Source organism: Heterocephalus glaber, unplaced genomic scaffold (assembly GCF_053883595.1).
Source record: "Heterocephalus glaber isolate CG9 unplaced genomic scaffold, H.glaber_assembly_v1.0 deba00001764, whole genome shotgun sequence".
Classification (NCBI taxonomy): domain Eukaryota; kingdom Metazoa; phylum Chordata; class Mammalia; order Rodentia; family Bathyergidae; genus Heterocephalus; species Heterocephalus glaber.
The window spans coordinates 97,750-122,836 of record NW_028258461.1 but is presented as its reverse complement, the minus strand read 5'-3'; the positions used below and the strand labels follow the sequence as shown (position 1 = coordinate 122,836).

General features: G+C 40.1%; 1 long non-coding RNA gene across 1 annotated transcript; it reads left to right on the top strand.

The window, feature by feature from the left end:
* Positions 1 to 5,057: 5,057 nt before the first annotated feature.
* Positions 5,058 to 22,770, top strand: LOC147821086 (uncharacterized). Its single transcript, XR_015447657.1, has 4 exons — positions 5,058 to 7,590; positions 8,011 to 8,120; positions 20,901 to 21,022; positions 21,501 to 22,770. It is a non-coding gene; the product is annotated as an uncharacterized LOC147821086 (long non-coding RNA).
* The last annotated feature ends 2,317 nt before the right edge of the window (positions 22,771 to 25,087 follow it).

Below are 25,087 nucleotides of genomic sequence, written 5' to 3'. Positions count from 1 at the left end.
TCTGTTAATATTTCTATTCAGAAAGTGCAAGGAGTGTAATCACAAATGCGAGCCATAGATGATTAAGTAAATATATTTTGAGTTTTCTATTTTTATGGATGATGTGGAACTTTATTACAGTTTTGTTAGGTGCAGACTTGACTGATATTTTTAGGTTAGTGAAGGTAAGGTAGAACTGTGAATTCTGGAAGACAGAGATCCAATTTAATTGTCCCTGACCTCTTAAAATTCTCAAAGTGAGTAAATTGGACATTTATGTAGTTTTCCACATTTCCCAACTTCCCCATCCACAGGTTTCCACAACCTGGTTTTCATATTCTTAAAACAGGAATGTATTTGCCTACTTCCTCCATGTTGTCTGAGGGTGTTCAGGGCAGAAACTCAAAATACATGGAGGTATCTGATCAGAGTTGAAAGTTTGAAATAGATCCATCTCTACAAGCAGACCTCTGAGAAGAGGGTATGAATTCCAAGGTTGAGAGGAGGAACAAGGTACATCTAGGCTGAAAGCCTTTTATTCTCTCAGAAATTAATCTCAGTAAACATTTTATATTTTATTTCTTCTCTAGGGAAAGAAGAAGTTTCTTACTGGAGAGTTTATCCTTTACTTCTAGGTAACTCCCAAATCCTTTTTCCTCTCTCTTGAGATTCTTGTGTTCTTACGGCTTTGTTTAGCATGGTTTTGTTATTAAGGTATGGAACTCTAAATGAAGCAGCTAATTCTGCATCGACTGTGTAAACCTGAGCCCATTGCCTCATGAAGTCAAATACTGAAATCACAGACCTGAAGAAGGAAGTGAGGATAGTGTTTATTGCAACTACAAAAAAAAAAAAAATGCCTCTGGTTGGGAGGAGTCCCGAAAGTGGAGTGCAGGGATGGTCTTTTTTGTCCAGGTCTTCTATGCATAAGGAGAACATGGGAATTTGTTCAGTTGACTGGTGGTCACCCTTCCTAGGTAGCTCCATGGGTTTAAAATAACCAGTTGAAACTCGAGGTCTCTAAACCAGTTACTCAGCATGCAGAGTTTAGAGGAAACTGGGTTTAAATGAAAACCAGTTATTCTGCATTTTTAAATTTCTTGAAACGCAGCTCTAGATGTGAAGGGTTGCATTCCATGTTGCCTGAGGAGAACTCCTTTCCTGGTCAGAATCCTACTACCTATTCTTGTTTTACCTCCTTATCGTTTCTCCTGTGTTTGCTTTTCTATTTCTATACCTCCTTTACAAAGTTTACCTTATTAGGTTCATTTCATCCAAGATGATTTACATTTTCATCAGAGTAAATTCAAAAGATTAGTGACGCTAATTAAATCTGGAACATCCCTTTATCTAGAAAACATAATACAGTCTTGAGGTGATAGCCCCTAAAGTTTAAGAATACTGCTCACACTGAAGAGAGGGTGATTATGTTTGCTATGTGCATGCGGATCGTCTTAGGGACCTCATTCGAATTGTGCCTTCCACAAAGGGGCTTGGAGTGAAGAAGGATGTGGTGAGGAGGAAAGCAAATAATATATTCAGCATCACTTCTAATGATTTGAAATTTATCAGGTTAACACAGATGAGGACCTAAGTGAGAGAAGAAGGAAGAAAAGACTATTCTTTTCCAGACTGCAAACCTAAAAATCAAGCATGCAGCAGGTAAGCAGACATTAACTGCAGGAAGGGATGACAAACAGAGGGGCAACGGAGATACATGTTTCACAGATCCTTGGTATGAATTGGGGGGCCCAAACTGGAAGCATCAGGTGATTATACTTGGAAGAAAATAGCGTGGCTGACAAGTATTAGAGAAGAGCTGCCATGTGAAATTAGGCGTTGTGCAGTGCTCCACTCAACAAGGTGCCATTCAGGTAAATTAAAATGTGATCGGTACTTTTTTGAGTGTAGTAATTCACAGCACGTGCAACCACATGTCCTGGCCCTCGGAGGAGGTGGCATTTTTGTCTGCACACAAAGGTACTCATTTTGGTCAAAGCACAGTTCTTCTAGCAGGTTCTTAACGGTCTCTAGAGAGTTCAGACCTAGGATGTGAGGACCCCAAGGCAAGCTTCCTATCCAGGATCTTCAAGAATTGACACAGTTTTGTACAGAAATGGCCTTGGCAGAAGATCTAGGTTAAGTCCATGGTTCACTCTTTTTATTACCTTTCTCCCGCTCAGGCATTAAGGCTACTTCTTTTCTTAGTAATGGAGAAGCTTTCCCTTCTTTATTATCTTCTCTAATGCCACACTGTCACCAGCAGTTCCTGTGGAAGCTAGAACTTTTCATTTAGTCTCTTCACACATTTTAACTATTTGGAGTATGCTTTCTGTAAAATATAAACTTTCCTTTATGTTTTATATTTTATTTGTTTCTAATTAGTGATATACTCATGAGAGGCTTCATTTCTCAGACTTTGGGAACTGCAGACAGACTTCACAGGCTTTTCTTTTCCAGGTATTTTATTTTCAGCTATGTCCCTCAAAGAGAGATTACCTGAGAGATCCAAAGATTAAAGATGGCAAGTTGGAAAGCCCTGGGGAACACAGCAGGCCTGGAGTGATTGGTAAGAGGCACTTGGTGTATTATAAACTTCTCTGTTGGGAAATTTAGTGTATGCTGATATCTCAGGCCGTTAAATCACACCACAATATTAAGTTGCTAAGTGGTGGTTGTCATTTGTGCTTTTATTTCCAACCACCGCTTAGCTCACTTCACCTAAGCTTTGGTAGAAATTTAGCTTTCAATGAAGAAAATAGAAATTGCTCAAATTTCTCTTTTATGTTATTACTAACTACTAGAAAAGTCATGAAAATATTGATGAGGTTATTTCATTTCTGAGGGTGAGACAAAAGGAAGATTCTTAGTTCTCAGGCCTCCAAAGCAGCACTTTAAATATGCAGGGCCACCAATTTCACTTGAATGTAGTACCCTACTTCAAAGGGTGTCAGTCACATACACTGAGACCTGATTGTTGCCTTTTGGAGTAGAGTAATGCATATAACATACAGTGTCCATGTGTTATGGCTTGGGTCTAGATGTTCCCCCAAGCCTCATTCGGTCATTGGTGGCTTTTTCAGACATGGCTGAATCTAGAGTGTGTGATGCTGGGATTAAGGGTGTGTGATCACTAAACCAGAACACTGATTGGTTTGGCGCCACACTAATCCCAGTAGTCTGGATCAGTTAAAGGAGCAGAAAGATGCTGTTAAGGTCCCTTTGTTGCTTTTGCTATTATGTGGGCACCATGAACTGTTTCTCCTCTGTGATGCCCCTCTGCCATGTGCCACCCTGCATGGGAGCCTACTGGTGATGGACCAAAACCTCTACAAACGGTGAGCTAAATAAACCTCTCTTCTTTTAACCTTGGATGGCGGGTGTTTTGTCTCAGCAGCAAGAGAACGGTAACACACCATGGTGGGAACAGGAGTGAGTATATATGTACAGCATCGTGCACAGAACTTCCCTCCCTTGGGTCCAAGCATGATCCTCCCATTGCCAGACTCTAATGGACTCTGATAATCAGGTCTTTCAAAGGATGAGCTAGGAATTGTGGGCTCCCAGAAAAAAGTCACTCCTGTAGATTTTCCAGGCTCATGTATCTCCTTGCCCAGAGGAGGCGGGTCCATAGAGGTAACAAGATCTGGAGTGAGGGTGTGGCTTTCCCTCTTGTGCATTCCAGGCTTTTATTTTGCAGAAGCCAAGTACTCTTTTTGCACTCCAGAAGCACCAAGTTCTTTCCTAGCAAATTTCCTCGTAGTGGGTCAATCTTTACCGCTTCCTAGGAGTTTCTTCCAATTCTCTCCTACCTCGGACTGCATCTAAAAGCTTTTTACTCTTTCAAGATTGAAGACAACTTTATTCTTAGATGTGTGGATACTCTTCCTTACGTGAAAATAATTTGTCTTAAAGCACCTGTATGTAAAATATATAAATATATGTACATATGTGATCTTTGAAAATACGTGTGAATCTATTTTGTTCTTTTGTTACTTTTTTATTCTGTAGTATTTTGTGTTTTCCCTTTTATTAGTGTATGCTTGCAGTGCATAAAAATGTATTCACCATGGGGGATAGGTACCAGGTTGTATACAGGACCCTGTGGGGTAGGGACATGGGTGGGATAGCTGAGATGCGCTTCTATAGTGTGTTGAATGGGCAAGTGGAAATCTGAGCGTTTTGGTGTCATCTCAAATCAGGTATATGTCTTACCCTGTTCCGAGTCTTGGAGGGAATTTAGATTGTGACCAAGAAGAGAATTCCTCTGTTTTATTCTGACATCACTGCATTACAATGTATGTGCAAGTGGTGTTTACTGGTCCTAGGTTTTGCTCCTTTCTTTCATGAGCACTAAGATTTTCTCTGGGCAAAATTTTTGATCATCTTAGGTGTTTGGCAGGCAGTGACTGTCAGCATTGCAAATTGTTCTTAGATTTGTGTGCCTTAGTTTTAAGAAGTTGTGAGAGTTTATGTGTATCTGTGTTGTTAATTGAAGTTTATTTAGTTTATTAGTTCGTGTTCGTCCTGGTTTGATTTGAGAGTTCATATTTTTGTTTGTTTGTTTGTTTGTTTCTGAGACAAGGTCTCCCTATGTAGTCCAGGCTGTCCTTGAACTGGTGGCAATCATCCTGCCTCAGCCTCTCAAGTGCTGAGATTACGGGTATGTGCCACTACACCCACCTTAAAATTGTTTTACTTTAACAATGAAAAGTTGTTTATAATTTCTAGATATGAGTTTTTATCAGATACGTATAAATTTTTTCTTCCATTCTGTCCTATGCAGATTGTCTTTTCCTTTTCTTAGTACATTTCAAAGAAAAGAAGACGATTCAGATGAGGTCCAATTTTTCAATTTGTTATAGACTTTGCTTTGACTATTAGATCTAAGAAGTCATTGCTTGTTAAAATTGGAAAATACTTTCCCTTATCCTTTATTTTAAAAGTTTTATTCTTTCAGATTTTATGTTTGTATCCGAGAACTAATTTTAATATTTCTATATGGTTTAATGTATCAATCAGTGTTCCTTTCGTGGGCGGTATATGTTTCTATCTATTTATATAAGTAATCACCTGTCTACCTCTTTATCATTGATTTGTTCCGCTGTCATTTGTTAAGAGGATTCTGTCTTCAGTAAGTTTTGTTTGTTGTATTGTCATTTAAAATAAATTGACAATATGTTTGGATGTCTTACTAAGACTCACCATTCTGTTTTATTGATATATTTGCAAATCTTGAAGCCAGAAATACACTCTTTTAATTTGGAAGGTTATTTCAAAGTCTTTAAAGTCAGCTGCTGTTCCTACAACTTCTTTTCAAAGATACTTGGTCTCTTCTAGTCCTTTGTACTTCCGCTTGTATTCAGTATTGATTTGTTAATTTTTGCAAAATAACTTTCTGAAATTTTGATTGGGATTACATTTTTCCCACAGGTTAATTTGCGGAGAATTGATATTGTTCTATGTTGTTTTGATCCAAGAATATGGAAGAAAGAATACACCTCCATTTATTTTGGTTTTCTTCTTTTGTTTTGTTTTTTTGAGACGGAGTCTCTCGCTATGTAGTTCAGGCTGGTCTTGAACTCACTGCAAGCGTCCTGCCTCATCCTCCTGAGTGCTGGGATTACAGGCATGCACCACCATGCCCAGCATCAGTCCTTTAATTTCTCTCAACAATTTGTTTTGTTTTGGGTCAACAGGTCTTACACATCTTCAAGATTTGTCCCTAAACATTTTCTATTTTTGAAACCATTATGACTAATACATTTCAGTTTCTGATTTTTTATGCTAGTATACAGAAACACAATTGTTGTAAATTTTTATTATGAGTCCTACTATCTTATAAAGAAACTAATTTTTATTGCTTTTTTAAATAGATTCTGATCTCTAAAATAGATCAAAATGGTCCACAAAACATTTTTCCTGCCGACCTAGGAATCTGAAGTAGTGGACCTGTCTGTACTACTACCCTTTCTCATTAAGACCAAGTAAGTGAAAGTACATACCATCTGGGAGAGATGAAGTTCCAACTGGCTCAGGCACAGGGAACCAGTGAGTAGAAAAAAGAGAAAACATCTAGAGAGATGGTTGTGGATGGGATCTGTTTGGCCTGGTTTCACAAGGTTATATTTCTTCTATGTCATGGTTTAGATCTAAAAATGTCTCGCCAAAGTCTCATGTGTTCAGAGGTGGCACTTTTAAAAGGTGATTGGACTGTGAGGTACTATACTTATCAGTGGATTAACACTGATGAGTGGATGAGTTGATAGGTAAAATGTGCTGTTAGAATGGAGAGGTAGTTGGAAGACCTGTGTCACTGGAAGAATACCTTAGAGCATTAGGAAAGAAGAAATAATAACAGAGTACATCTGTATGTTATGTATGATTACTCTTCTCATGAGGTTTGTACATTATTGATTAAACTAAGTTTATAAAGCCATGAACAATGATACTTGAAGGTGAAGAAGTTTAAGGGGCCCAAATAGAAGGTTAGATTTCTTCACGTCCCTCAAATTTCGTAAAATATTGATACTGGTAAACTGTAATAGATGATGTCTTTTATAATCTTAACATTCAGAGCAGTCCATATGAAAATTATAAAAGAGATAATTATAAAACATTATTTAAAGTTATAAAGATAAAATCACCTGTCCCACAGGAAGGTAAGAAAAGAGAAACAAAGGAAATGAAACCAAAACAAACATACAGAAAACAAAATGGCTGATACATGAAAACATCTAAGATTATCCTTAAATGCAAACAGCCAAAACACACTAGACAAACAGAAGAATTTGATAGCGCGAGAATAAAAATCATGAAGAAACTGTGCTATTTACTGGAAACTGACTTTATAATTAATAACATATGTAGGTTTTAAAAAGAATGAAAAATACGTACCATAAAACAGGAAAGTGCCACCCAATTAGGATTTCAGTATTCTCATGTGGTTTATCTCATTTATTCTAAGATTAGCACTGATGAGTAATAAATTAGAAGGACATGGAGACATGCGGATTTACTTGCTTCCCACCACTCTTTCTTTTTCTTTCCTTGAAAAGTATTGTACCTAAGTATGAATTTTCTAAACATCCCTCTATTTCCCTGTTATGGTTCAGAACTAAAATGTCTGTCAAAAGGACACAGGTTCAGAGATACAGCTTTTGGCTGTTGATTGGATTGTGTGGGGTTGCTATACCCATCAGTGGATTAGTCAAGTTATAAATCCATGACAGATTATGCTGTCAGGAGGTGGGGCCTGGTTGAAAGTGGTGTGCAGTGAATTAGCCAATGGTCAACTTGTAACTCCCAGCTGAACTGAAACAGCGTGGTCTGGGCATGGAGGATCCACCTAAGGATTGTTGTCAATAGCCATAAAAAGAGAACTGGAGGGGAAGATCTTGGCCTGTTGATTTTCTAGGAGAAGCTTGTTGCAGATGGTTTTCCTGATGCAAACTAGGCTGTTCTAGTCAGAGGAAGAGCTTGAGGCTTTGCTGTCGCTGGGAGTGGCCGCTGTTTTCCTCAGGAGAGCGCTGATCTTCACCTGTGAGCATCACTTCCCGGCTCCAATGCAGATATCTCAGCTCGGTGGCACAAATCCTTCATCTCATCAGCGTAAGTTTTCTGCCTTCCACCACTGGCCTTTCGGCCTTCCAGGTGCAGATCCTCAATATGGACGAGCATGAGACATTGCCCTGGGCTCTAGGCCACTGGCTGGACTCTTGGAGGACATTGCCTTGGACTCTAAGACTTTAGCTGGACTTGTGTGGCACATTGCTGGGATCCAGGCCCTTGGCTGGATTCTTTGGGCCTCTAGTGTTCGGTTAATCTCTTGCACTCCTTTGCATTTCACTTTTTTGGGTAATTATCATGAAATAATCCTATAAACTGTGTCCTGTAGTAAATGTAATATCTTACCAAAACCCAGAGTACAAGAAGGTGAGTCCCTGGGGGCATTACGTGGAAGGTTATAACCTTGTCCCTTGTGTCCCACACACATAACATTGTTTTGGGGGTTTTTTTGCCTCCCATTAGGTGAGCAGCTTTTCTTCACCATGCCATTTCTGCCTTGGACCAAGCTGACCATGAACTGAACCTTCTGAAACTTCAAAATAAGCCTTTCTCCTTTCAGTTTTGGATGTCAGGTATTGTGTCTCATCGATGGGCAACGTGACTAAGACAGAAAATCGGTACCAATAGTGGGGTCATTGTTGAGACTTTACCTGAGCATGTTGCTCAGAAGCCTTTAGAACTAGTTTGTGGGAGGCATTTATAAAGGATTGGAGAGACAAGCTAAAGAAGCTTTAGAATGCTATAAGGTGAGTTTAATGAGCAGTTTACTAGGAGCTCAGAAGACCTGAATGCGGATGGGAATTCAAAAACTGAAAGACAGGCAGGCCCATGAAATTTTAGATGGGAACTTGTCTCCATTTTGTCCACATCATAAGACTGTGTGAGGTTGAATTTAAAATTGGTGAACTAATGAATCTAGTGGAGGAAATATCAAGTAGCCCAACATTCAGTCTGTGGCATGGGTACTGCTGGCTGCTTTTAGCTCAATGTAGAGTGGAATCACATTTATCCATAAGCTTAATATTGAACCTAACCATAGAGTTTGAGTTCTCATCCAGTTTGGTTTGCAACCAGAATCGTGGAAAGAATTAAATTCGTGAACTGAGGTACCAATGTATAGTGAGAATCAAGAGCTAAAAAGCAGAGCTGAAAGAAGTAAAACTTACACACCTTAGGCACAAATAAAGGTCTTGTAAAGCTGGAGCCAAGGAGAGCTTGGGTACAGCAAAGAGGAGTATTTTTTAAAAGCCATGTACTTTGCCTTCCTGAGGTTTTGTTTTGGTTTTGGTACTGGGGATTGCACTCTGAACCTTGTTCTGGTGAGGCAGGCGGTGGCACCACTGAGCTAAATCTCTGGCCCCTTTAAAAAGCCATGTACTTTGAATTAGGGCCATAGAAAAGATGCCTTGAGATCATCCCAGGAAATGGCCAAATAGCATCCATCACAGGATCAAGGTTGTAAAAAGATAAACTCCTTTGAAAGACTGATTTAAGAAGAGATCCCCAGAGTTTTCTGTTCATTTGGGGGCCCCTAGGGAATTATTTCCCCAAATAAAGCTATCTAGGCCCTTAGCGGCCACAGAAGCCATTGTTCAAGTGTCCTGCCTACTGCGTGAGCTCATAGCAGACTTTGATATTATCCACATGGTGCTGATTTTACATGCATACTGATTTCAATAGTTGCGGGGTTATGGAGGCTCCCACTCAGATTTCAAAGGAAGTGGTGGGAGGCCAGGCACTGTGCCCCTGAGGAAAATGTGTGAAGTTGTACAAATGAAGCTCAAGGTGCAGTGGAGACCACAGGAAGTTGAAGATACCAGGAATGTTGAATAGCTGCTAAGGCGAGCTGCTGACAGCATAGCCAGCCGAAGAGAGAGGTCATGTGGTCTGCAACCAGCAAGGCCATAGGAGTTTTGGAATTCACATTACACCATAATCTGCTCCAAATGGTGGCAATGGCATTACTAGATGTAATGATTGCCCTCTGGGTTTCAGTCTTGCTTCGGTCTGATTCTTTTCTATTCCCTGTTCCTTTTGGAATGGGAATGCTTACCCTGTACCATTGCAGTGTGAGAGAATTTAGATTTCATTGGATCATGGGGCCGCTATGTTCGTCAGTGGATTAATCGCAGCTGGATGTGCTCTTAAGTGGGGTCTGGTTGGAGGAAATGAGTTACTGGGAGTGTGGTCCAAAAGAGTGTATTCTTGTCCTCAGTTCCTTCCCCATCTCTTTCTACATCCCAGTTGCCATGATCTAAGTCTCTTTTGTCCACCATGCCCTTCTACCATGCCATTTCTGCCTTGGAGCCAGCCTATCGTGGACTCTGAACACTCTGAAATAGTGAGCCAAAATAAACCTCTCCTCTTTTTTTTTTTTTTTTTTTTTTTTTTAAATTCTGAAGATCTTTTCTTGGTACATTTTAGGTATACAATGCGTTTAGATTTATCATTGGGTGCTTGTACCTGTACATGATGTATCTTGGTTCTTATTTATTCCCCATTACCTGTGCACCCTTCACCCCCTCCACCCTTCCCTATTTACAGAGACTTCATTTCCATTTTTTTTTCATTTCTCATAATTTTTCCTTTCCCTTCTTTCCTTTCCTCTTCCCCTGCCACCACCCCTACCTCTTTGGACCTTTTCTTCCTATTTCAAATTATCAATTATTCATTTTAATCATTTTAACCCTTATTTACACTTTCAGTTTCTCACACTAGAGAAACTATTTGGTATTTACACATATGTGTCCTATTTATTTCACTTAAGAGTATGGCCTCGATATACGATATACATCCATTTAGCTATAAATGTCTCCAGCTTCTCATTCTTTATGGCTGAATAGTACTCCATTGTATGAAAAAAAAAAAGCACATCTTCTTTATCCAGTTTCCAGTTGATGGGCACTTGGGCTGTTTCCAAGCTTTAGCTGTTACAAACTGTGCCGCTATAAACATGGGTGTACATGTATCGCTCTGGTATGATTCTTCTATTTCTTTGGGGAAGATACCCAGCAGGGGAATAGCTGGGTCAAATGGGACCTCTCGTCCTAGTTCTTTGAGGTATCTCCATACGGATTTTCACAGTGGTTGCGCCAGTCTGCACTCCCACCAGCAGTCGAGAAGGGTTCCTTTCTCCCCACACCCCCGCCAGCATTTGTTACTGGTTGATAAGCTCTCCTCTCTTTAAAGTTTCAAGTGTTAGGTCCTTTTGTCCCAGTGTTGGGAAAATGTTGCTAACCTTTCAAAGTCCATTTGTTTTCAGAAATTATTTACCTTTAACTTGAGTCTCTTTAGTCACCCGCTGTCGTGAGAGGGAAAGATACCTAGTGAACTAGAATGAAAGGGTGGGAAAATGCTGTCAGTAAACAGTGTCACGTGAAAGGCTCAGAAATGCTCCCTTGTTGATTATTTCTGCTTGTTTAAGTGAGAATTTCTTTTTCCTCTAGCATCTGGGAAAGAATTAGGCTTTGCAGTGTCAATATTCTATCACCTAAATGTTTCTTTTCTTTCTAGAAGGTTTCCATTGTTCTTCAGTGGCTTCTCTGCTGGTTGGAGTTTAGGTGAATAATGGTTGTCTAGGCATGAGGGCACGTGCAGTACAAGAGCATGAGGGGTTGAGATGTTTGGCCTTTTTCCTTCAAAGATTGCTTTGGAAGTGGTGCAGTGGTTTTGAATGAGCCATCCCTAGTATCGTTATCATCCTGAGGAAGAGGAAATGACAGAGAGGTCATTTTTTTCTGGCTCCAGCAGTGTGCATGTTAAAAGATGAGGCAAGCGAAGAGACAGAGCAGGATGGAAGAGGAAGGGCAGTGGGCACGGAGTTTCCTGTATCGTTTGAATAAAAGTCCGTGTCAAAGGCTTGCAGGTATGAGTTGTAGGATGCCAGCTGCAGGAGAGGTGTCCTTGACCAAGGCTGTCACACGCAACCCTCTGTGCAGTTCTCTGCTCAAGCAGGTGTAATGTATACAAACTAAGCATTTTGCATTTCTTTTGTGGAGTGATGTAGGACACAAACACCACCATGTGGCCTCGCGGGCTGGGAATGGGTTTCAGACACAGAGCTGCCCTTCCCTGGGTAAGTTGCACAGCTTGGGTGCTGAGCCATCTCGGAGGGCTCTCAGAAGGACCTTGGAGAGGCAGACCCAGCGCACAGGGCCCTCAGGAAAGCTGCTCGTGTCCATTACACTGGGGTTTACATTTCATTGTCACAGGAGGCCCGAGGAAACTGCCAATAGGAATTTGGGTCGGCATGTGGCCTTCTCTAACCTCGGAGTTATTCTGAAGAATCTAATATGCGTTTCCTATGCTTTAATCCGCTTTGTTTTCACCTTTCAAATTTCCTCATTAAAACCTTCTCCTTTTTTATTGCCCAAATCCTGTTCCAATTGAGAACCCTCCCTGCTGAGTCCATAAGTACTTCACTCTGTCAGGAATTCAAAGTACTTAATTGCACAGGGACTGGACACTCTTACTCTGCATACTACATTGCATTCTCTCGCGTGGACATATAAGGGATCGATGTCGTACACAGAAAATTATATGCAACAGATTAGTCTACATTTTTTTTTTTAATTTTGAATTTTGAGTGATGGCAGGATGAGAAAATCCATCTCAATTTTTGAGAAAAGGAATTATGCATTGGGTTTTCTGCCTTTCCTATTGAGGTATCTCTCCTTAATCTCGAAATCTCTGAGAGCACAGGGTGAGGGAGGGGTGGAGAGAAGAGAAAGAAGGGAGGCAGAGGGAAGGGGAAGAGGCAGTCCACAGGAAGTGCAACCAAGGAAGCAAGAGGTGATGATCAGATGAGTCTCTAAAGCCTTAGCGATGACTTTAGTAGTAAGTGAAATTCGGGATTTTTATCTTACCTCTACGTGGCCTCCTACCTCACTTCACCCGAAGCCGCCAGGAGGAAATTTAGACTAGTAAGGAGGAAGAACCTCTCCACTTTGTCTCCCACCGTCATGGCCAGAGTGCCACCTCTGTTTGCTCTCCGTACAGTTTGCTGTTTATTTGCCTGTGTCCCACAGGTTGCAAGTGTTTCTTTGTCTAAAGGCTGATTTGGAAATAGGTGGCCATTGTAGCTGCTGCGTCTGCTGCTGCTGCCTCGCAGCAGCTCTGATTAGAAGACACCAAGCGGAGTCCTGTGGAATAGTGTAAGGAAGAGTCAGGTGGGCAAGAAGGTAATTTTTTCCAGCAGTGTTCCGACTGAGCTCTGTCTGGCTTGCCAGAGAATACCTAAATATGGTGAGTGTCTAGAGTGGTTTTGCACCTAACAACTGACTTTTCAAGTATACAAAGTAGTTTTTGACGTGCCAATGATATTTAATTGAAGCTAAGCATAAAAATGCAGCAACATCTCCTAAGTCTGAGAGAAAGGGAGAGGAGGTTGCTCATTTTCTCTGAGCCCTAAAATTTGTCATGCTGAGCATGCAGCAGGAAGAGGGGAGCACTGGGAGAACGACAAAGGAAGAAAGAGGGAAAGGGCATGGTTTTCTTGCAGACCTTTTAAGTGCGTTCTTCAGACTCCCCGGAGACAGTGCTGGCTGAAGTGGCGTGAGGGAAAGGCAGGACTCCGGCCTCAGTCATGCTGTGTGCACTGCCCTCCTTCAGAGAGTGCTCTGCCCGTTACGAGAAAAGTGGGTGGCACTTCGTGAAGTGGGTTAAGGCACAGCAACTACAGCCTCAGTGCCGGCCCTGGGAGCAGGGTATGGCCACCTGCACACGGATGCCATTTCTGGACTCTCAGGCCACCTGCTCACTGCAGATTCAATTCATAGGACTCTCTTTAAGAGCCTTGTATGGTATGGGATAAAAACCCAAGGACTGGGGTTCCCTGGGACTAGCCTTACCTGCAGTTTTGCCACAGCTTTCTTTCATGGTTTAAAAGGCCAAGAGGACCACTTTCACCATGCTGTGTACAGTACTCTACTCAGCAAGGTGGCATTCATCTAGCTTGATATGTGAATGGCGCCTTTCTGAGTAGCGTAATGTGCAGGATGATCAGCGTCTATGGTGGCATCGGTAAGCGGGCGGAGCTTCAGTCACAGAACTTTGTTCTCCGGTACCCAACATTCAGTGACGGGTCAACTGCAAGTACACTCTGTGCGCCTTTTTTTTTTCTTTTTTTAAAATTCTTTTATAGGTACATTTTAGGTAAACAACACATTTATATTTCTCATTGGGAACTTGTCCCTTTACATGATGCATCTTGGTTCTTATTTTTTCCCCATTCCTAGCCCTCCGTTCCCTATTTACAAAGACTTTATTTCCATTTTTTCCATTTCTCATCATTTTTGATTTCCCTGCTTTCCTTTCCCCTGCCCCTCCCACTACCCCTACCCCTTTGGACCTTTTCTTCCTATTTTGCATTATCGATGATTCATTCTAATCATTGGTACATTTTAGGCATACAATATAATGACAGTCATCATTGGAAATTTGCAACTTTCCATAATCTCTCTTGGTTCTTATTTTTCACCTTTGCCTAGCCCTCCCTTCAACCCTTCCATTCCTCCCTATTTACAAAAATTTTGTTCCTGTTTTTCCATTTTCTCATATTATTTCCATTTTCTTTCCTTTCTCCTACGCCTCCCACTTCCTTCCCCTTTGCCCTTTTTCTTCCTATTTCACATTACCTATTACACATTTTAGTCCTTATTTACACTTTCAGTTTCTCACACCAGAGAAACCATTTGGTATTTATACATGTGTATCCTATTTATTACACTTAAGAGTATCGCGTCAATGTGTATCCACTTAGCGATAAATGTCTCTAATTTCTCCTTTTTTATGGCTGAGTAGTATGCCATTTTATTTTTTAAAAAACACGTTTTCTTGATCCAGTCTCCAGTTGATAGGCATTTGGGCTGTTTCCAAGTTGTAGCTGTCACAAACTGTGCTGCTACGAACATGGGCGCACATACATCACTGTGGTATGATTCTTTTAATTCTTTGGGGAAAATCCCCAGCAGGGGAATAGCAGGGTCAAATGGGACTTCCAGTCCTAGTTCTTTGAGGTATGTCCACACTGATTTCCACAGTGCTTGCACCAGTCTACACTCCCTCCAGCAGTGGAGCAGGGTTCCTCTTTCCCCACAGCCCCGCCAGCATTTGTTATTGGTTGATTTCATGATAGCAGCCATTCTTTCTGGAGTGAGGTGGAATCTCAGTGTCGTTTTCATTTGCATCTCTCCAGTGACCAGTGATGTTGAACATTTTTCCATGTATTTATTTGCTATTTCTACTTCTTTGTCTGAGAAATGTCTGTTCATTGCAGATGCCCATTTTCGGATTGGTCTTTAAATTTGGTAGGTCTGATCTTTTAAAGTTCTTTATAGATTCGAGATAGGAGACCTTTGTCTGAGGAAAAGCAGGTGAAGATTTTTTTCCCACATTGTGGGTTGTCTCTTCACACCGCTGGTGGTTTCTCTTGCTGTGCAGAAGCCTTTTAATAAGAAGAGATCCCACTTGTTGATTCATTGTGCTAGTTCACGGGAAATTGAGGTTTTGTTCATAAAATCTTTTCCTACACTGATGTCTTCAACGGTTCTTCCTAGCCTCTGTTCCAACTGGTTCAGAGTTTCTATTTTAATATTTAGATCTTTAATCCATTTTGATTTGAGTCTAGTGCATGGCGAGAGATACAGGTCTAATTTTAATCTTTGGCAAGTTGAAGCCCAATGTTTCCAGCACCATTTATTACAGAGGCTATCTTTCCTTCAGTGAGGGTGTTTGGCTCCTTTATCGAAGATGAGATGGCTGAGTGTGTCTGGCGTTGTTTCTGCATCTTCTAATCTGTTGCACTGGTCCTCAGGTCTGTTTCTTTGCCAGTCCCATGCTGTTTTTTATCACAGTAGCTTTGTAGTATAGTTGCAGGTTGGGGAATGTGATAACCCCCTGCCATGTCTCTGTTACCTAGAATTTCTTTTGCTATTCTGGGTCTCTACTTGTTCCAAATGAATTTGTGGATTGTTTTCTTGAGGTCCGTGAAGTATGCTTGCTGGGATCACAACTGGAATTGCATTGAATCTATATAGCAGTTTTGGAAGTATGGCCATTTTCACTATATTAATCCTTCCTACCCAGGAGCAGGGGATGTCTGTCCATTTTCTGCTATCATCTTCAATCTCTCTTTTCAGAGTGCTATAGGTTTCAGAGAAGAGATCTTTGATTTCTTTCGTTAGGTTGATTCCTAGGTATTTCAGTATTTTGGATGCTATTGTGAAAGGAATTATTTGCCCTATTCCTCTCTCAGTGAGTCTGTCATTCGTGTAGAGGAAAGCTATTGATTTTTGTGTGTTGACCTTGTAACCAGCTACTTGACTGAATTTGGTTATTAAGTCTAGAAGACTTTTGGTGCAGTTCTTGGGATCTGCTATATAGAGTATCTTGTCATCTGCAAATAATGACAATTTGACTTCTTCATGTCTTATCTTTATGTCTTTTATTTCTTTCTGTTGTCTAATTGCCGTGGCTAATGTTTCCAAAACTATATTGAACAAAAGTGGTGATAGTGGACATCCTTGTCTTGTTCCTGATTTTAGTGTGCAGGATTTCAGTTTTTGACCATGTAGTTTGATATTGGCTGTTGGTTTTTCCTAGATGGCTTTTATCAGTTTGAGGTAGAGACCATCTATTCCAATTTTTGTAGGATTTTTATCATAAATGCACGTTGGATTTTGTCAAATGCTTTTTCTGCATCTATGGAGATAATCACATGGTTTTTTTTCCTTGGCTCTATTGATCTAGTGTATTACATTGATTGATTTGCGTATGTTGAACCCCCCTGCATCCCTGGGATGAATCCCACTTGATCAGGGTCTATGGTCTTCTTGATGATCTTCTGCATTCTGTTTGCCAGGATCTTATTAAGGATTTTTGCATCTATGTTCATTAGCGAGATTGGCCTCTAGTTCTCCTTTTCGGTTGGGTCTTTCTCTGCTTTGGGGACAAGGTGATGCCTGCTTCCAGGAATGAATTTGGGAGTATTGCTTCCCTTTCAATTCCATTGAAGAGTTTAAACAGTAGTGGCAGTAGTTCCTCTCCAAATGTCTTGTAGAATTCAGCAGTGAAGCCATCAGGGCCCGGGCTTTCCTTAGTTGATAAGTTTTCAATTATGTTTTCAATTTTATTGGTTGTTATTGGGTGGTTTAGAATTTGTAGGTCTTCTTCGTTCAACTTTGGTAATTCATATGTACCTAGGAATCTGTCCATTTATTCTGTGTTGTCCATCTTATTGGTATATAGGTTCTGGAAGTAGGTATTGATGATCCTCTGGATTTCTGCTGGATCTGTTGTAATCTCACCCTTTTCATTCCTAATTGCATGGATTTGGGCCTTTTCTTTCCTTTTTCTGGTAAGGTTGTCTAAGGGTTTGTCCATTTTGTTGATTCTTTCAAAGAACCAACTCTTGGCTTCATTGATTTTTTTGTATTGTTCTCTTAGTCTCCATTGCAATGATTTCTCCTCTGATCTTTTTAATTTCCTCCCTTGTATGAGCTTTGGGGTTGTCCTGCTCTTCTCTTTCTAGAAGCTTGAGGTTCAGCATCAGTTTGTTTAATTGGGCTCATTCTGTTTTCCCAATATGTGTATTCACTGCTATGAATTTCCCTCGTAAGACTGCTTTCATTGTGTCCCATAGATTCCAATATCTTGTTTTCTCATTTTCATTTCATTGAAGGCACTGTCTGATTCCTTGTTTAATTTCCCCTGTGACCCATTGGTTATTCAGAATGTGGTGTTCAATTTCCACGTGTTTATGAAATTTTTCCAGTTTCTTTTGCTATGGATCTCCAATTTCATCGCACTATGGTCTGATAATATATGGGGCATAACTTCAATTCCTTTCCACTTACTTAAACATGTTCTATGTGTGAGTATGTGGTCTATCTTGGAGAATGACCCCTGTGCAGCTGAGAAGAATGTGTATTCTGATTTTGTGGGGTGGAAGACTCTGTAAACATCTGTCAAGTTCATTTGTTCAAGAGTTCGATTGAGTTCCAGCATTTCATTACTTATTTTTTGCCTACTTGGTCAATCTCTTTGTGACAGTGGGGTGTTGAGGTCCCCCACTACAATTGTATTAGTGCATAGATGACTTTTCATGTCCGTTAGTATTTGTTTTATATAGTTGGGCGCACTAGTGTTTGGTGCATAGATATTTATGATTGTCATCTCTTCCTCTTGGGTTGTTCCCTTGACAAGGATATGTAGTGCCCTTCCTCGTCTCTCTTAATCAGTGTTGGTTTGAAATCTACTTGATCTGCAAAGAGGGTAGCTACTCCTGCCTTTTTTTGAATTTCTGTCACATGGAGTATTGTTTTCCACCCTTTAACTTTCAGTCTGTGAGTTTCATTTTGAAATAAGTGTGTTTCTCATAGGCAGCATATTGTTGAATTTTGCTTCTTGACCCATTCTGCCCCTTCTGTTTCTTTTGATTGGTGAATTGAGACCATTAACGTTGATGGTTATAAGTGAAACGTATTGACTTGTCATTGCCATGACTTTTTCTTTTTGTTGGGTTCTCCCCCTTTACATTTAATTTCTTGTTGTGCCAGATGGGTTCATTCTGCTTTGCTTCTTGGGGTTGTGATCCTCAGTGTCTGTTCCTAGGCTATTGTGTAAAATTTTTTGGAGTGCTGGTTTGGTATTTACGAAGTTCCTAAGGTGCTCTTTGTTATGAAAGTACCTTACTTCTCCATCAATTTTGAAAGATAGTTTTGCAGGGTACATCAGTCTGGGTCGGGGGTTGTTTTCTTTTAGGGCTTGGAATAGGTCACTCCAAGCTCTTCTTGCCTTGATGGTTTGTGTTGAGAAGTCTGCTGTGATTCTGATGGGCTTTCCTTTGTATGTGATTTGTTTCTTTTCTCTGACTGCTTGTAGAACTTTGTTCTTCTGGTGAGTTTCTGGAATGTTAACAATTATACACCTATGTGTAGATTTTTTTGGATCAAGGGTATTTGGAGTCCTATATGCCTCACTTATCTGTATGTCAAGTTCTTTTCCCCTGCTTGGGAAGTTTTCTGCCATTACTTCTGTGAAGAGTTTTTTAGGTCATCTGCACTCTGTCCTGTGTCTTCATTGACTCCAATCAGCCTTATGTTATTCTTCTTTGCATCATCTAGCAGCTGCTGGATTGATGTCTCGTGTTCCCCTATAATTTTGAAGCAGTTTTTCTTTTTCTGGTCGTTAATTGAAATCTTATCTTCTAAATCTGAAATTCTGTCCTCACATTGGCTCATTCTGCTGTGTAGAGTTTCAGTGATATTTTTCATCCCCTGGAAATCTATTTGCATCTGTTGTATGGATTCCATTTGTTTCCTGTGTTGGGATTCCATCATGTTCCTCACCTTCTCTCTAGATTTATTAATCATGTCTTGCACTAGGAGCACAATTTCTCCTGTTATCTGAGAAATTATTTCTGATGTCATTTATTCCAGATCCCCTTTTGTTGCCAGTTCAGTGGGTCCAGTTTGTTGAGTATCAGAGTGTTCCATCTCATTTCCCTTTGTGGTTGCTGAAGGTGATCTGGAAGTCTGGTTTTGAGACTTATTTACATGTTTTCTCACTTCACCTGGGGGGGCAAAGGGGTGCTGTTGGCGTCCGCATGGCTCACCTCCTCTGAGCTGGGAGAGGTGGGACAGGGCCCGCGAGCTGCGGTAGGAGTGGTGGCCGGGAAGCCCCTTTCTCTGGACCAGGAGCCAGTTTGGCGGCGGCTCAGAAGCCCCTTCCTCTGGGCTGGGAGCAGCAAATATATGTGCGAATATATGTATATATTTTTGTGTCTGTGTGCATGTGCATGTGCATATATGCATATATATATATATATATATATATGTATATATGAGCCCATTTGTAGTCATTAAGAGATGTATTAGAAACTGGCTTATAGGGGTATAGAGGATGACAAGTTCTAAGTTCTGCATGGTGATTTAGAAAACTGGTGGCCCAGGGAAACTAAAAGTATATTAACAGTCCAACTCCAAATGCCAGAGTCCTGGGAAAACCAATGATTCAAAGACCAGAATATTCAATACCCAGAAACAGCCAATGTTCATTTGAAGTACAAATCCAGGAAAAGACAGATGTACCAGTTTGAAGCCAGACAGGCCAAAAGAATACTCCCAACCTGAAAGGACAGTCAGACTTTTTATTCTATTTATGTACGAACCATAGCCAGCCCTATTTTTTGTTGTTGTTTTTGGTACTGGGGATCGAACTCAGGACCTCTAGCTTGCGAGGCCGGTGGTGGCACCACTGAGCTAAATCCCCTGCCCTTCCAGACCTATTTTTATGGGGAATTTCCCTTGAGGGCATAAGTTTTGGTTCATAAGTTATCGTAAGTTTTTCTGTTATGCACGGAAATAATACGGAATGTTCAAAGTTCCCCATTTTTCAGAGAAAGAAGAACTTACTTTATGGACAGTGGTACACACAGGAACGCATACAGACTAGAGGACTAGGGGACATTCCTCACCGCAGCTACTTAGGCTGAGTCAAGAGGATTGCAAGTTTGAGGCTAGCTAGGGAAACTTAGACTTTGTCTCAACATAAAAAATGCTGAGATTGTAGTGCAGTGGCAGAGTGCTTACCTAACATTCATGAGGCCCTAGGTTCAGTTCTCAGTCTCACACACACACACACACACACACACACACACACACACACAGAGTAATATAAGTTGACCTTCAGAGACAACATGACCTTATATATAAAACAACCTAAATAATTCAAAAAGCCAATCAGTAATTCTTGCAAGGTCAATGTTTTAATAATCATTATATATATATAAATAATAAGGATAAATTGAAGTGCAGAACATGAAAAGAATAACATTTAGTAAAAATTGGGCTTTAATTTTTTTCAACATGTTAATGCAGTTATAAGTGTACAGGCTTTACAGCCTTGTGTGAGTTGTCAGGTATGTGTGTATGTATGATACCTTGGCTGTTACACTCAATTTGTTCAGATTTGTGTTTGAATACTGAAAAGTTTGAGAACTGCATGTGTTTTTCCTATAAGAAATAATGGAAAACCACATAATAGGTTTTGAAGCTCAAAAATTACACTGATCAATTCATGTTTCAAGGACTTTGAACAAATTTCACAATGATTTCTTTCTTTAACTCTATTGTGGGTCTCACAGTTTTCCTCTTAGCTTTACTGCTGCTGTCACTAACTTTCTTTGGAGCTGTGGTTGTGATATTTTACACAAAGCACAAAAAGGCGCATAATGACGAAACACACTAACACATGCGCTGTGGGTTGTCCGGGTGAGAGCGGCACTCAGACTGAAGTCGCCCCTTCGTGTCCTCGGCCAGACATGACCCCTGACTTACTCTCAATCCCTACAGGTCTTTCAGGTGGGAGTTTCCGTTCCACTGTCCAGGAAAGTGAAGAACGCCAAGCAGATTGTTTTTCCAACTTTGCTGTTCGGGTGTGGAAAGTTTGAACTTGGAGCCATTCAACAACTGAGGTATCAACTATATTAGGTTCTTAAATGTAATTGTTTAAATTATTTTATATCACAGCTATTTAGCCTAGTTTTTCTGCTAGATACTGATAAAGATGTTTCCCATGCTCCATATTCAGCTCCATATTTTTTATCCACGTTTTTCAGATACTTGATTTCTTTTCTTTCTTCTTTTTTCTTGTTTTCTTGTTCCCGGGATTGAACTCGGGTCCTTACACTTGCGAGCCAGGTGGCAGAACCACTGAGCTAAATCCCCGGCCCACAGATACTTCATTTTGACATATACCTCAGTGAGAAGTATATTTCAGTTCTATGTGCCACACTTTTTAAAAGTAGTCTCTTTAATGTATCTTTCTCCATTTTTATCTTGTTTTTTATTCTTAAACACATTATTTCTCATAAGTAACATAGAAATTCCTTGCATTTTTATAATTAAAAATGTATCTTTTACCAGAGAAGTTCATTTCATTTATACATACAGAGTTCGCCAAAACATATACACACACTTCAAGAAAAGAAAAATTGTGTGGGGGACCCTAGAGGATGTCGTGTATCACAGAAGACTCAGTACACTGCTGGCCCTTAGAGAAGAAATTGAAAATGCATGTGCGGCAATCTCAGTGACCAAGGTTATGCAAGCAGCAGTTCCCTGTACTAATAAATGCCTGGAAGCCCATGGCCACCACTTTGAGCAACTCTCCTATTTGCAGAGGCCAAAGGGTAACTTTTATTAATCTCATGATGTCTCAGTCAGTTTGGTATTAAAATATTGATACAAGTTTTTCCTTTCCTGAAGTATGTATACATTTTTGACACTCTTTGCAATGCAGTTGCTGATAGAGTTAGACAAAAAGTATAGTGTGTTACCATGATCATCTCCCATTCAGTCTATATTCTCTCTCCCCTTTATGCTGCCTTTCCTGCTTTCCATGTCTGTTCACTATTTTTCTCCTTAGATTTGCATTCAAAGCAGTCATTTTAATATGGATCACTCATGTATCACAGACTACTTTTTAGGATACTATGCTTCATTTTCCCAAACTGTGCTGAACACTTAAAGTTTTATTGTTTTCCTAATCCCTGTGGTTATTTGTTACATATTTATATATTTTATTTTGAAATGTATGACGAACACAGGAAGATATTACTGATGTTGTTTCTTTAGAAAGTCCGTATTTTAATAACTAATTATTGTTCATTTGTTCCTGCAGTTAACCCTTCAAACTGTTTTTCTTTTAGCCCACACAACTGTAATATTTTATGTAATGCAAACTATAGAGGCCGTAAAAGCTGTGAGCTTATTTTTTCTTGGCTGAAAACATTCTTTCCTTAAATTCTGAAGAATGTTCATTATTCACATTTAAAATATTTCCAGTTGTCTGGTGTCTTGTGTGTGTTCTCTTTTCTGGAAGCATTAGCTGTGACTTTAGTTTTGTTTCTTTTAAAGTGTATGTTTTTATTTTGGGCTGATTTTAAGAGTTTCCCTTTATTTTGAACACCTATGACTGGAGTTGGTAACCATTTTCTGTAAAGAGAAACAATAAATATTTTGCACTTTGTAATCCATACCTTCCCTGAGCCAACTACCCAACGCATCCTATGTAGCACAGAATCAGCCAGTGACACTGCTTAAGCAAATTGTTGTTTTCTGACACAACTTTAAGAAACTGGTACACGCCAGTTACTGTTTATGTACATCAGATAGTGAGCTGTACAATAATCATAGAGGATATACTTATAGTTGATTTAATCCACCCTACAAAATTCTATTTCCATAGTTAGCAAACTACGGTGGTAAAAGTGACCTCAGTTCCATCATAGGTTGAGCTGCATCGATGATGAATTTCAGTTTTAGTAAGAGTCAGTCCAGCTTCTCTTCATGCCTTGGCTTTGGCATGGCCCAGTTGGACTTCATGAGAGATTTCTGTCCCCTGGGACGTGAAAGACTGCCAGAGACTGAAATTTACCTTTCAGAGATTTTTACTTTGGTGTGTTTAAAACTGACAAATGCCATGGCTATGCCACTATTCATGGATTTGTGGCCACCCTACCCGCTGAGCAGTGCCACAAAACTGCCATAAATCGCAGTCTTCCTTACAGATATTTTTGGGATAGTTCTCAAATCTGCAGTAAGTTTTACCACATGTACTGGTTTATAAAATAAAAAAATCTGGTGTTGCATTTTGGTTTTCTCCTCTCCCCAGTGAAGTGCCTTTGCCAGAGACGGCCAAGATTCTTAATCCAGTACCCATGCTAGCAAGGGCTCCCCAAGAAAACTGATGGTCCTGAGGCTATGTGGAAAAGGCTTTTTGCCTGTTGGGAATTTTCTTTTATTTCGTACTTGCTTCCGTGACCCTGCAGTAACTTTACATTTAAAGATACACACTTTTGAGACAGGGTCTCGCTATGCCATGTAGTTCAGGCTGGCTTTGACCTTACCGTGTAGACCAGGCTGGCCTCTAATGCTCAGCGATCCTCCTGCCTCAGCCTCCCAAGTGCTGGGATTACAGGTATGCACCACCACACCTGTCTTAAAGATATTTCTATACTTTCCCAAGAGGATGTTAGCTAGTAACAAATATATTATCCAGTCTAATTGGAGCTTAATTTATTTGCATTGTGATTTTTAGCGTCTATTGGTACTTTTTGGTGAAAGCTGTATACTTGACCACCTCATGTTTAACAACTCTTTTCTTGATTTCCTTTGAATCAACTCTGAGATTGCTGGTAAATTCCTGTCTTACAATTTTAAATGATTTCTTGCTTAATTACTGAGCTTATAGTGATGGATTATTGTTAAAAAAAAAAAAAAGGTACTATTGGGGGCCGGCGATTTAACTCAGTGGTTCTGCCGCCTGCCTTGCTAGCACAAGGACCTGAGTTCGATCCCTGGTACAAAAAAAACAAAAACCAAAACAAAGTTACTATTAAGTATTCTATTCTTTAACAAAGGAGTTTGTGGGGTGCCAGTTAAAGGAAATAATTATAAAGAAGTGTGGAGCATCCGGGTTCGATGATGAGTTAAGAGTAATACTGATCATAAGTGTATTCATACCAGTGAGAATGAGCAGAATCCCACTTTAACAGGCCGATAACATACTGTTTCTTATAAAATAATTACATTTTCTTTCTTTTTTATTGATATACAAATGACACATTTTGAAGTGTATATACAATGTAGAATGGTTAACTACAAATAATAAATGCATTATGTATTACCCCACATAGTTATAATTATTTTTCTTTTGTTAAATTTTAGTTGGCCTAGCATGTGTGAAGCCCTGAGTTCCATCCCAGGATGGAGAGATTGGGGGGGGGCAGGAAGAAGGAGGGGGGAGAAGGGGAGGGGAGAGGAGAGGACACAAGACTCCATAAAGTAAGAGAACAATGCGAAACTAAACTGAAGAAATTGAGGAAACAGGGAATTTGTATCAAAATGGTATTTATTTTTTGGATATCGTTTGAAGAAATGCAAGTCACCAGTCACAGATGAAAACATCTCAGGGGTTATTTGCTAGCAGCCTGAGTGTTTATGGGGTGTCCTCATCCTCCAGTGTGCTGTGTGTGGTGCCCTTCTCCAGAGACTTTTAATCACACGTGATAAAATATGATTAAAGTCTCTGGGAGAGGGTAACGCATGACATGTACAACATATCAGTGGCATCAGAGGAACATCGGTTGTGTTCTGTTCTCCTAGAGCACAAAGACCTCCCCCCCAATTCTCCCCTGAGCTGGGCTAGTGTAGGAGACTTTCTACCTGAATTCTCTGAGAAAACTGAAGGTCCTAGATAACTGTTTTCTTTGAGTTGTTATGGGACTTAACATCTTTTTTCCCCCCAAGTTGGCTGATAAAATGGGGGGAAATCATCTACCACAAGTGTTGCCCCTTTTAACTGAGCAGCATATTTTGTTTGTGTAAAGTTTTATCATACCCCAAACTCCAAATGTCAGAAAATGTTCTCATGCATTATCTTCCTACAGAATTTTGTTAGGCTTCTTTCTCAGGCCTTCTTAAAGATTCTTTTGAATTTCAGACCACTACACTACTTAATCCGACAAGCTTTACTG